The 13,728-nt window shown below is 37.0% G+C and overlaps 1 pseudogene; it reads right to left on the bottom strand.

Annotated features, from left to right (window-relative positions):
- Positions 1-13,728, bottom strand: part of LOC113063982 (uncharacterized) — a 117,836-nt pseudogene that overhangs the window by 15,201 nt on the left and 88,907 nt on the right.

The following is a 13,728-nucleotide window of genomic DNA, read 5'->3' as shown; positions in this document are numbered from 1 at the left end:
TAATTTCTTGTTAATTTATTTGATTGGTTTAAATTAAAAGTAAAAGTAGAAACACAAACAAACCTGTCGGAGGGGCTGAAGTCCATGCCCAGGACCACACTCTCTTCTGTGTCCTGTCTGCCATTAGTGGAGACCACCACCATGTAACGGGTGCACTGCAGGAATGCGCTCTCCAACCGCACAGCCTTTAGAGAAAGTAGAGATTTAAGTTAGAAAAACATAGTATCATTATTTTAAGCAGTATTTACATGCCCATTTTGGTAATTCTTATGTGTGACGGATTTATGCAGTGTGGACTGATTTTGGTCAAACCATGCCCCAAAATTTACCCTCTATGGCCAATTCACTAAGTTTTGGTGGCAGGCTAGTTACTGTGTGTGTGTGTGGTGCTCACCAGGCGGATGTTGTCCTCTGGCCGCAGTAATGTGAACATTGTCTGCAGGTGCTGCTGAAGGTCCCCTGCACCAAAAGTTCAAATTGTTCATTAACTATAAATATTCATATTCTTTTTATTGCTTCTTTATTGCTTATTTTCATCGAACGAACGCCCTTACCTGCATGTTTGCTGCGCTGTGCTGTGAATCTGTAGGAGCAGGAGGAGGAAGAGGAGCCATTCCCACATGGAAGGAAAAGGGCAGCACCTTTTACTGTTAGGAAGCTTTCACTGATGCTGAGGACAGGGAAAGAGACAGAATCTGAAATATAGAGTTTTTCTGAATAGTAATACATTTCCGTTCAAAAGTCAGGGATCAGTATGTTTTTTTTTTTTTTTTATTCAGCTAGGATGCATTAAATTAATCAAAGTCATCCATTATGTTACAAAAGAATTTGATTTCAAATAAATGTTGTTCTTTTTACATTTCCATTTTTTAAAAGAATATTGAAAAAAGTACTGTTTAAACAAAATTATTAAGCAGCATAACTGTTTTCAACATTTATAACAAGAAAAAAAGTTTCTTCAATATATGAGTTTGATATCTGAATTATCATGTGACACTGAAGACAGCTAAAGGTAGCTTTGCCACCTCTAGAATAAATTACATTTTAAAAACATTTACTTTAAATCTGAATATTTTTTTAACAATTTCTGTATCTACTGTATTTTTGTATAATAGATATTTAGATAATTTTTCAGAAGAGACTTTTAAAAACATAAAAAATCTTATGGACCCCAAACCTTTGAACTTTTGTATGTTTTTTGGATTTTGTTTTGTGTTACTATAATTACATAATTTACATTGTAATACTTTGCAATACAAATAGAAGTTTACATTTTATGAAGCATGCACAGGCAAATGTTGCTATGAACATGCTTTTATGATGTCAGCAAAACACAATAAAATAAAATTAAGTTAAAATTAAGAGAGGGAACCTGAAAATCTACAGAACAGTAAAACAAATGCTTAACCTTTTTTAATTGTGCTGGTGAATTTCTAAGAGGTTATTTTGTGAAATTTTAAAAAGTAGTTGGTTGCATTGGGATTTGGGAAAGCAATTTGTATTTAAATTAGCCATTAGAGGAAAACATCATCTTAATGTGAAAGAAACACTGCATTACTTCATTTTTTTCTATGAATTCACATGGGTTTTATATCCTGAGTGGGGCATAAGACATTGAGTTCAGTAGGGTAATATGGAAGGACTCTTTTTTGAGGGCATTAGCTCTCACACCAAACTCTCTGTGCGGAACGCAAACAAGAGAAGTAAGAGAGCTATAGATTAATTTAGTGACTGTATGGCTGTGGTTTTGAGTCTTGTGCATAACCATGTGTTTTTTTTTTTTTTTTAATGAGGTTGTTATTGTAAGTCGGCTTGAAAGAGTGAGAATGAAGTATTATGGGAGTATGTACATGTGACTGAATGTGTGTCTAAAGTCTGTTGCAGCTCTTTAATGATCTGTTTTTAATCATGAACCTGTTACGTTATTTTATAAACATTACGAAGTGTCATTTCTTATAAGATTTTCTTTTTGCAGTATATTTGGCCGTAAAAGCTTTCTAAATATTAACAAAACATCAATAAAAAAAAAATTTTGTATTAAAAAATTATACATATACTAGGGGTTGCACGGTTCGCTGACAAAAAACCGAACCATTCGGTTCACCACACACGGATCGGCATGCGCTGGGACCGCGTTTATAAAACATCTGTATTATGGTTTGTTATAAATAACAAGTACATCAAACAGAGTTCAGCTAATATATGTGTCTGTTGATGGATGTGCATTCTGGATTCCCAGACATTACAACAATAGCGATGAGGAAAAAAAAAAAAAAACCCTGGACAAATCATTCACTCTTGTTCAATGTGAATGCTGTATTCTGGAATATGAGCAGTCATTTATTCCGTCATCACCCGTGTGCTGATGAGATCTGAACAGCACACATTAATATGTGTTTAAACTAAACTCATTTAAGCTTTGCCAGTTTAAAGGATTTGTTGTAAAGTGAAGGGAACTAAAAATGTCTTGTTGGTACATTATAACATTATTAACCCTCTGGGGTTCTTCATTTATGAGTCACACTCAGGACCTTCGGGTCAAAAATGATGAAAAAGGTATACTTCTTTTCAGTAAAATCAATCAAATGTATTTTTGTTCAATAATATTTTTTCTTTCTTTTTTGGTGTTTTGAGAGAATTTCATGATAATAATGAATTTTTATTCAATAATTATGATAATTTTTTTTCCCATTGAATATAATAGAAAATGTGTATATATATATATATATATATATATATATATATATATATATATATATATATATATATATATATATATATTAGAGGTGGGCATAGATTAATTTTAATTTAATTTAATCTACATTAATCTCACTGTGATCTTGAAATTAATCTAGATTAATCTAGATTAAAATGGCTCATTCGAATTCTGCCAAAGTGCATTCAGAATGTGTGCTACCAAAATAAAATTGACAAACAGTAAGTCTTTGAGAAGGGTTTATCAAGCTAGATGGTGCATTAGAAATGTACATCTCCTGTTTCCAAAATGCATCACAAACTGCTTGAAAAAGCTGTAAACTATTTCCACATTGCACAAGGTGCAAACAACCATACACCTGTTTCACACTGTGTGAAAACACATCGATCCTGTGTGAAAGCGCATCGAGTCCGTGCTGCATCACATTCATAATGCACACGGACTGCATACGCACTGCAGACGGAGTATGTGTGAAACAGGCGTGAGCAGGGCCGTAGCTGGGGTCAGAGGGGACCCGGTGAAGGTTGTACCAGTGGGCCCTGTTTGAAATTGTTTAATTTGTATGTTCATTTATTTTTATTTATTTGTGCTATTTACACAATGTTTAAGTTTTTTTTTCAGGTTTAGGTGTCAAGGTACAGAAACTAAATAATTAAATGTAAAAAAGCACTGGATAGTCTTCATTTTAAAAATGAAATATACAATCAAACCTACATTTATTCAGACACCTTCAACATCTCTCACATTATTATAGTTTTGCTATATATATCAAAAATTATACCTGGTGTCTGAATACGTTTTGGTTTGACTGTTAAAACTACAAAGTAGTCAAGCAGTGAGTGATTTTCTTTCTTTCATTTTCTTGGATTAACATTACAGCCCTGAACACCAGAACACCAGAACACCGCGGTGCTGAATTGTGCTCTTTCACATCTTTTTCTTTGTTCAAACTGCGATTTGTATTTGTTCGTTTAAGTGCAGGAGGGACTTTGAGGAGAACTTTGCAGAAGAGAGCTCGGTTCAGTGTCGCTGTCCGTGATACGCGGCTCTCTCTCTCTCGTGCGCACCTAACATGGCACGCGCTACTCTGTTCAGCTTTTCCGTGTCTTGTGGATGCTTTAATGTTTAAATCGACAAGCGGTAAGGCTTAAAAACACCTGAAAAAGATAAGCTTTCGTGACGATGCGCAGCAGTGGCCCGTCAACTGTCCTGAGCATCTTTTTAGGCCTCAGCCAGTCGGTTATATAAAATATCAAGGTGAAAGTCATCATAGCTTGCTTAGTATAGACCCAGCTCCCAACTCAACTTTGAGAATAGATTAACGGCGATATTTTTTTTATCGCCCGATAAGAGTCTCGCGTTAATGCAGCACGTTAACGCCGATAACGGCCCACCACTAATATATATATATATATATATATATTAGGGGTGTAACGATACGCGTATTCGTATTGAACCGTTCGGTACGACGCTTTCGGTTCGGTACGCGGTACGCATTATGTATACCGAACGGTTCGTTGGAGTATTTAATTATATTTGAAAAAAAAAAAAAAAAAAAGAGAGAGAGAAATATAATGATATGCGTTCAACAAGGTAGCCCAATAACCCAAACAACGTAACAGGCAACGCCCCTGACACTCCCGAAGAAGAAAAAAACACCATCTTATATGTTTATGTTAGGCTACTCAGCAGGCGCTCGCTCACTCAGTACGCGCTGAAGGCTCGTTGCAAAATAGCCAATGCGTTTAACAGACTAGAAATGAGAAGATCCTCCAATAACCAACAGGTCTGGTGTTTGGGTGCAGTTTGGATTCCCTTTAAGCTATAATGGTGATGGCAAGAGAGTGGTGGATAAAAAAACAACGGTATGTCGCATCTGCAACATGACAGGGTACACCAGCGGGAATACAAAAAAAAAAAAAAAAACACCAGCGGGAATATCTGGGATATGTGCGTCAGTACTATCTGGGAAAAGACGAAAAAAAAGGAGAAACATGCACGCAGCAAACTATCCCTGCAGCATTTAGACACTATAGCTTACAGGGAATCCAACCCAAACACCAGACCTGTTGGTTATTTTAGGATCTTATATTTCTGGTCTGTTAAATGCATTCGACATTTTGCAACGAGCCTTCAGCGCGTGCTGAGTGAGCGAGCGCCTTAGGGGCCGTTCACATATCGTGCCTAAAAACGCATGGAAAACGCTAAGCGCGTCTTTCTCCTCCTTTCCAAAGCGCTCGGGCAGAAGCGCTCATGAGGCGTCTGTCTTTGCTAAGCAACAATGACGTGCTCTCTCCATGAGACGCGGAAATTTCAGCGAAGGATAAATGGATTTGCAGCTCTAAAAATCGCTTGCAGTAGCTCTGCTACTAAATTTATTTCAAAATTGCAATCCATGTACAACTATGATCAGCTGATCCTTCATCTTGGCTGAGCTCTCAACGTTGTTACGGGAAAGGATGAAGCTGATTGGTTGGTTCTTGTCACATGACCCGCGGTGCGCTTGCGGCATTCTGAAAAGTTGAGATGTTTTTACATTTTGCTGTATCTAAAACGTATCGAACCGAACCGAACCGTGACATCAGTGTATCGTATCGAACCGAACCGTGAATTTTGTGAACCGTTACACCCCTAATATATATATATATATATGAAGAGTTCAGATGCAAAAACCTCTAAATGCCATCTGAAATTTTCATCTAAAATTAGGATTTTTATCAAGCGCCTATGCTTAGGTTGAGTCATTTTACTGTAATGGCAATGTGCAGGTCCTTTTCCAGGCTATTAAAGTGAAATAACTGAACATAAATATAGGAGCCTGAAAAAATTCCTCATGCAATAGCACATTTTTACCACTATAGAAAATTTACAGCTCTCTGTAGAAAGGCTTGTGAATTCTAGTGATTTTTGTACATATTTGCCTATTCATTTCAGGTTGTGGATTTTAATATATAATCACAGATTCCCAAAGACTATTTTTGTCAAGTTTTTGTTTTTGTTTGGTTGGTTTAAATGTTCATTTCAAGTGCCAGTTTTACTTATACAGTCAAACCTGAACATTGCACTAGAAAGAGAACAAATGGAAAGCATTTTGTTACCCATTGTTTTAATTCTAACTTAATACAAAAATTACATTATTTCAATCATAACATATTTTTATTGACCTTTTATTATAAACATCTCCATTAAAATTATTTTTTGCAATTCAATGAACAGTAACTCTTCAAAATTGCCAACAGCAATTATGAACCAAAAACTAAAATAACAGCAAACGTATAATAATTTTCAAATAGTACGTGTAAATGGAAATAGAAAAATAAAAAAAGTGTCACGCTGGGCATGGGTCGCTCGAATAGGCCTGGAGGTTACTAGGGAAGAATTCCATCCTTTGACCTTACTCTGTTTGTGCGTGTGCGCGCACGTGCTTGTGTGTGTGTGTTTGTGTGTGTTCAAGAGAGAGACATGGTGTGTGTGACTTTTGCATTTTGGATCCAATGTCTCCCCTTTATTTGATTCATTGATTTTATTTCACATATTCTCACATTTCTCTGTTACAGTTTCACCAGTCTATTTCCCTATGTGTGTGAGTGTGTGTGTGAGTGTCTGTGTGTTTGTGTAAGTGTGTGATTGTGTATATTTTGCAACCTTGATGGCTTACAGCCTCATGCTTTCATTGCTGTGCACTTTATTTCTTACATTGATGAATAATTGCTTTTATTTCACACATTTCCCAAAATTAGCTTTTGCAATGACACACTTTCATTTGTGTGTGCGTGTGTTTTTGTGTGTATAAGTGTGTGTGTGAATTTTTTGTCTGTTTTGCACTCTTGATGTTTTAGAGATTCACCCCTTCACTGTTGTGTGCTTTTTTTCTGCATCATGGCTGATTTGTAGATTGTACACACAAAAACAAAACTCAGTATTTTCATATTTTCGCCAATTTCCCATTCATTTCCGATGGCGGGTCATTTTTGACCCGAAGACCCTGAGTGTGACCATTTTTTATGACCACATAAGACTTTTCGAATCCTGTCCCCAATTTAAGTGATTTTAAAGGGAGCCTTCTTTACTTGCTTTTAGTGTTGGGCGAAAGCATATGGCCTAAAAAAAAAAAATCAGATTTATGATTTAAATCAATTTTAAAATCAATATTCAGATGACAAAGAAATTTTTCAAAACAAGTTTTAATATAGTTATAAACTTATAACTGAGACAAGATGATAAAAAACTGTTATGTTATTACCTTAATGCTGGAAAGACCTTTATTCTATTTTAATCAGTAAAAATAATCAATAAAAGAAACAGACAAACTCATATAGCCTTTAACATCCCGGTCGACTATTGCAGTCATTTTGACATGATCAAGCCATATAGCTAAATATGTTTAACATGAATTCTATGTTTAACATTCAAACAAACCAATGTAAATTACAAATTCGAGTTAATTGATAAAATCGATTTATCACACAGCCCTACTTGCTTTCATATTATTTAATGAAAAAAAAAAAAAAATGCAGCTGCATTTAAATACACTCCACGTGTGATGGTAGATGTGCAGCTTTTATTCTTATTTATTTTATCTTCATTACAAATCTTGTTTGGTTTCATTTTAGAAAATTGCATGTAAAAAATCATTTTCGTTGTAATGCAAAATGTGAATTAATATTCATATGCAAATATTTGTGCAAAAATTATTAATTCGCATTAATGACAGGGCGCATTAATATTCAACATTCAACAGTCTGTGAATGTTGCATTTCTCTGTCGGAGAGAGCCAGCACTGTGAATTTCATCTTACAGCAGACAAGAAAACATTTGTTTATTAATAAATAATTAAAATGTCATTTTTCACAATTATTAGGCTACTTCTGCATGAACTTTGTGGCAAACTTAATGCATGTGCTTGAGCGCGGAATATATTAAGATTTGATTATGTAAATTTAATATAAACCTCTGATTAGTTGAATATAACAATATAAGATGGCACGATGTATGGCGACACACTACGAGCCTCTCTCACGCTGCACTTAGTGTTAGTTTTAATTTTATTTATTAATTTGATAATACAGCCTATGTCCTCCTCTATTACTTATGATCGACAGACTTTATTGGACATTAGGCAAAATGTTCCAAAACTGTATTTAACATCTAGGATACCTGTGGATATTAACAAAAGATCAGAAAACTGGCGCTCTGGAAATCAAAGGCGATATATGCGAAAGAGAGGAAGACGCGGGGGACTGCTGGTGAGGCTACGGAATCGACCTACACGGCCTCCAATACCAAGCATGCTGCTGGCAAATATCCAATCTATCAGCAATAAGATGGATGAGCTTCGCTGCCGTGTTAGTGTCCAGCGAGATCTGGGAAATTGCTGTGTGTTCTGTTTTACTGAGACATGGCTAACATCGGATTATCCTGACAGTGCTGTACACTTGGATGGTTTCTCTGTATTACGTTCGGACCGAGCTAAGGACACGACCGGTAAATCGAAAGGTGGGGGTGTGTGTTTTTTGGTAAACAACTCGTGGTGCACTGACGCGGAAGTGATCTCTAACTCCTGTTCACCGGTCCTTGAACAGCTTACCATCAAATGTCGGCCGTTTTATGCACCATGAGAATTTCCATCAGTTTTACTCACTGCAGTTTACATACCTCCCCAAGCTAACGCCAAGGCAGCTTTGGATGAGCTCTGTGACGCTGTTAACAGGTGTGTGAGGCTGCATCCGCAAGCTCTCTCCATAGTAGCCGGGGACTTTAATCATTGTAATTTGAAGTCAGTGCTACCGAAATATTATCAACACGTCAGCTGTGTAACCAGAGGCAACAAAACTCTTGACCACTATTATTCAACCATCAAGGGAGCTTATAAATCTATCCCCCGGCCGTACTTTGGGAAATCAGATCATTCCTCTGTACTACTGCTCCCCATGTACAAGCAAGAGATAAAAAGGGAGAAACCCACGGTGAGGACAGTACAGCGCTGGACTGCTGAAGGTGAGCTTAAGTTGCAAGATTGTTTTGATTCTACTGACTGGTCAGTTTTTAGTGATTCTGCTACCTTGCATGAGTACACTGAAGCAGTTACGGATTATGTTAAATTCTGTGTGGACAGTTGTATTCCCACACATACTTTCTGTGTTTACCCTAATGAAAAACCGTGGGTAAACAAAAATGTTTGCGCGAAATTGCATGAGAGGACAGTTGCTTTTAAATCCGGGGATGATGCTCGTTACAAGAGCGCGAGATACGAGCTTAGGAATGCAATTAAATCTGCTACAAAACTACATCGGGAGAAGATAGAGCGATATTGTTCTGAAGGGGACTCTAGGCGTGTTTGGCAAGGCCTACAAGTGGTCACCAGCTATAAGGCCAAACCTAGCGGCGTCATAACCAGCTCTACTTCTTTCCCAAATGACCTGAACAACTTTTATGCTCGTTTTGATTGCGCTGCTGAGGCATTGACGCGGGGAACATCTCCAACTGGGGATGTGCATGTTAAAGTACCTTCATATGGGAACATACACACAGACATATCATCTCCCAATGGGGTTACCCTTGGCAGTCAAACATATCAGGTCTCAGTTGCCGATACTTGTAAAGTTTTTAAAGCTGTGAAAATTGGGAAGGCTGCTGGGCCTGATGGCATTACTCCGCGTGTCTTAAGGACATGTTGTAGTCAACTTGCATCTGTTTTTACTGATATCTATAACCTGTCACTCTCTTTTTGTATGGTTCCGAATTGTTTAAAAAAATCTATAATAATTCCTGTGCCTAAGAAAACAACTGCCACCTGTATGAATGATTTTAGACCTGTAGCCTTGACTTCTGCGATAATGAAGTGCTTTGAACTGCTTGTGAAATCATATATTAACAACTGCATTCCTGTCTTCACGGATCCATTACAATTTGCATATAGATCAAATAGAGCTGTGGACGATGCTGTATCATTGGTTTTACATTCTGCACTTTAACATCTAGAGGGTAGGGGATACGTATGTCAGGATGCTGTTTGTTGATTATAGCAGTGCCTTCAATACCATCAGACCTTCCATTTTAATACCTAAGCTGTTAGACCTGGGCCTCTGTACTTCCATCTGCAGGTGGATACAGGACTTTCTAACAGGCCGTTCTCAGACAGTTAGAGTAGGCACTACATACTCAGCCCCAATAGTGTTAAATACCGGAGCACCTCAAGGTTGCTGTCTTAGTCCTTTATTATATAGTCTGTATACTTATGACTGTATTGCAAAATATCTCACAAATAGTATTGTGAAATTTGCAGACGATACTACAGTGGTAGGACTTATTGACAGAACACACAGAAGTGGTGTGCACATCACATGAACCCAAATTTGGGCCAGGTGCAAGACAACTGGATATGCAATCAATAAATACAAAAATGCAGTCTGCACACTGAAAAATACTGCTCCATACAAAAGTGTATTTAATTATTTACAAGGCAACGTTTCGACCCTCAGGTCTTCATCAGGCACAATCTCAATAAGTGAGGAACACCTTTAAATACATAACAGGTGCTCACCTTAATTAGACTTCCTCACTTAGAAGTCATGTGACAGAAACAAATCATGTGACAGAAACAAATCATATGACAAACACTCAAAAAACAACATCAAATAACTTGAAAATCATATAACAAACACTCAAAATGCAGCATCAAATAACTTGAAAAAAACAAACGTATGAAAATATTTATAGAAATGGCTTGATATCAAAATCCTCATTCAACCCTAATGGTGACAAAGTATTTAGAGAATAAATCCAAAAACATTCTCTCTGTAATAATTTCTTCTCATAGTCTCCACCTCTTGATGGTTTAGTTACCTTTTCTATACCGATGTACTTTAACACACTGACATTATGACCCATTTGCCTAAAATGAGACGCAATGGGACTGCGCATATCACCGGTCCTGATGTTGCTGCGATGTTCACAAATACGAATACGTAATTGTCTGGATGTTTTACCCACGTAGGCAAGACCACACGGGCAGCGAATTAAATAAATAACATGGGTTGAAGCACATGTGATAGTGCCTCGTATCGGAATGTCGCGACCAGTGCGTGGATGACTAAAAGAATTACATTTGTGTGTGAAAGCGCACTGAGCACAATTGCCACACCTGTAGTTACCTGGAGGAAGAGATGGAATACCTTTCATGCGTGCAGGATATTCAGATTTTACCAACCAATCACGGAGGTTATTTTGACGTTTAAAAACTAATTTAGGACTGTTTTTAAAAACGCCAGACAAACTAGGATCACTAGAAATAATATGCCAGTGTTTTTTTAAAATTCTACGAAACTCCGCACCCAAAGATGAGTACTTCGTTGTGCAAATGGGAGCATTGAAGGCCTGCGTTTTGTTGTTACTTTTGTTTTGTAAACACTGCATTTGAGATGTATCATTCAACTTCTGTTTGGCATTTTTTATCCATTCCATACGGTAACCACGATTCAGAAATCTTTTAGTTAACTGATTAGATTGGTAAGTGTAAGATTCATCCGTGCTGCACAGTCTACGCACACGTTTAAACTGACTGATAGGCAAACTCTTAACTAAAGGTCTAGGATGGAAACTATCCCCTCTCAAAATGGTATTTCGATCCGTAGGTTTACGATATAGATCGGTATGAAGTTTGCCGTCACATTTGTATACTCTAACATCAAGAAAACTGATGCTAACAGAGTCATATTCCATAGTAAAATTCACATGCTCATTCCTTGAATTAAGATAATTTAGAAATAACATCATCTCTGCAGGTGTAGCCTTGGTAATCATAAAAATGTCATCAATATACCGTTTGTAGAACAAAATCTTAGGAAAAAAGAAATTTGACTCATTCAAAATAAAATCATTTTCAAAAATTCCCATATACAAGCAAGCATAGTTTGGTGCCATTTTACTACCCATTGCAGTACCTTTGATTTGTAAATAAAAATCGTCCTGAAAACGAAAAAAGTTCTTAGTTAAGACAATGTTCGCTAAGTCCAATAAACATGCTGTGCTGGGTTTTTCATCTGCAGGTCTTTTTGTTAGAAATTGTTCTAAAGCACCTAAACCATCAATGTGAGGAATATTTGTGTATAAGCTCTGAACATCAAAGGTGGCCAAGAGCACATCATCTATAGCAAAATCAACACAAAATAGTGATTCAATAAAATCCATAGAGTCTCTGACATAGGAAGACAACATTGGTACAAAAGGTTTTATAAAATAATCCACATAAGAGGAGATGTTTTCAGTAAGACTACCAATGCCACTCACTATTGGACGGCCTTTTAAAGGGGTGTCTAATCCTTTGTGAACCTTAGGCAGAGTATATATAATGGGTATTATTGGAAAGTCTACCTTAAGGAAATTATATTCATTTTTGCTAAACTCCCCATTCTCAAAATGGGATAACAACTTGGAGTCAATGCAGGTTTTAAATTTATTGGTAGGATCAGCAGGTAAAGATTGATAAAAAATATGATCATTCAATTGTCTACGAATCTCTTGTTCATAATCCGAAGCACGTTGAAGTACAATCGCGCCACCCTTATCTGCAGGACGCACTATCACCGTATTATCTTTGCCAAGATCAAGTAAAGCATCCCTCTCCTTTTTCGACAAGTTGTTGTAAACCTTATACTGCCTTTTGTTCTTAAGAGCAGTCTTTACATCACATTCCACAAGTCTACAATAGGTATCAAGGGATGAATTCCTATTCTTAGGTGGAATAAAAGTAGACTTTCTTTTAAAAGGGAGACGAGTGGTGGACTGTTCAATAGTGATGCTGTCCTGTGTGGTAGCAGATGATACTTCGTTAGAAGGAAGCGACTGTTCATTCGTGCCAAAGAATTCGCGAAGTCTCAAAGTTCTAAAAAATTTTTGAAAGTCAATTATAGTATCAAAATCATTAGCCTCAGTGGTGGGAACAAAAGAAAGACCCTTACTCAAAGCAGAAATGCAAGAGCTAGAAAGAGACTTATCTGAAAAGTTCATCAGTGTGGCCCCTGGTTGCTCCTTGTCATCCGTGGAGGTAGAGAGAAGTGTTTTTCTCTTGCCCCTTCTGCACCTCTTCTTGGTCGATTTAATCTTCGATCTATACGTTGATTGTCGGGCTGGGTACGGCCCAAAAAAGTGGAGCCATTTCGCCATCGTACAACAGAATCTGAGTCAGAATCACAAGAGGTAGAAGAAGCCAGGGATCTATTACCATGTTGTTGGCGTGTGCGAAAACCAGCAGTAGCCGCCCGATTCCGATGGAACATATTAGATTCAGGTTTTCCGTCCTTCCAAAAATAGATCTTGCCTTGTTGGTAATCAGCATTGTCTCTCGCAAACTTAGTACGTTTAATTGCTCTAATCTCTTTAGATATCTCAGCACGTTGACGTTCCAAGTCTTTTTTAAACTCAGTAAGCTTACTTTTAGTCACCATTTCACCGAGTTGAATCTCCATTTTCTTAGTCTCCAATTTTGTAGACTCAAGTTGTTTGGTGATCTCTGTAATTCCTCACATTGATGGTTTAGGTGCTTTAGAACAATTTCTAACAAAAAGACCTGCAGATGAAAAACCCAGCACAGCATGTTTATTGGACTTAGCGAACATTGTCTTAACTAAGAACTTTTTTCGTTTTCAGGACGATTTTTATTTACAAATCAAAGGTACTGCAATGGGTAGTAAAATGGCACCAAACTATGCTTGCTTGTATATGGGAATTTTTGAAAATGATTTTATTTTGAATGAGTCAAATTTCTTTTTTCCTAAGATTTTGTTCTACAAACGGTATATTGATGACATTTTTATGATTACCAAGGCTACACCTGCAGAGATGATGTTATTTCTAAATTATCTTAATTCAAGGAATGAGCATGTGAATTTTACTATGGAATATGACTCTGTTAGCATCAGTTTTCTTGATGTTAGAGTATACAAATGTGACGGCAAACTTCATACCGATCTATATCGTAAACCTACGGATCGAAATACCATTTTGAGAGGGGA

The sequence above is a fragment of the Carassius auratus genome, chromosome 46 (assembly GCF_003368295.1).
Source record: "Carassius auratus strain Wakin chromosome 46, ASM336829v1, whole genome shotgun sequence".
In the NCBI taxonomy this organism is placed as follows: Eukaryota; Metazoa; Chordata; class Actinopteri; order Cypriniformes; family Cyprinidae; genus Carassius; species Carassius auratus.
The sequence above is the reverse complement of the archived record's forward strand: the minus strand, read 5'-3'. Positions and strand labels throughout refer to the sequence as shown.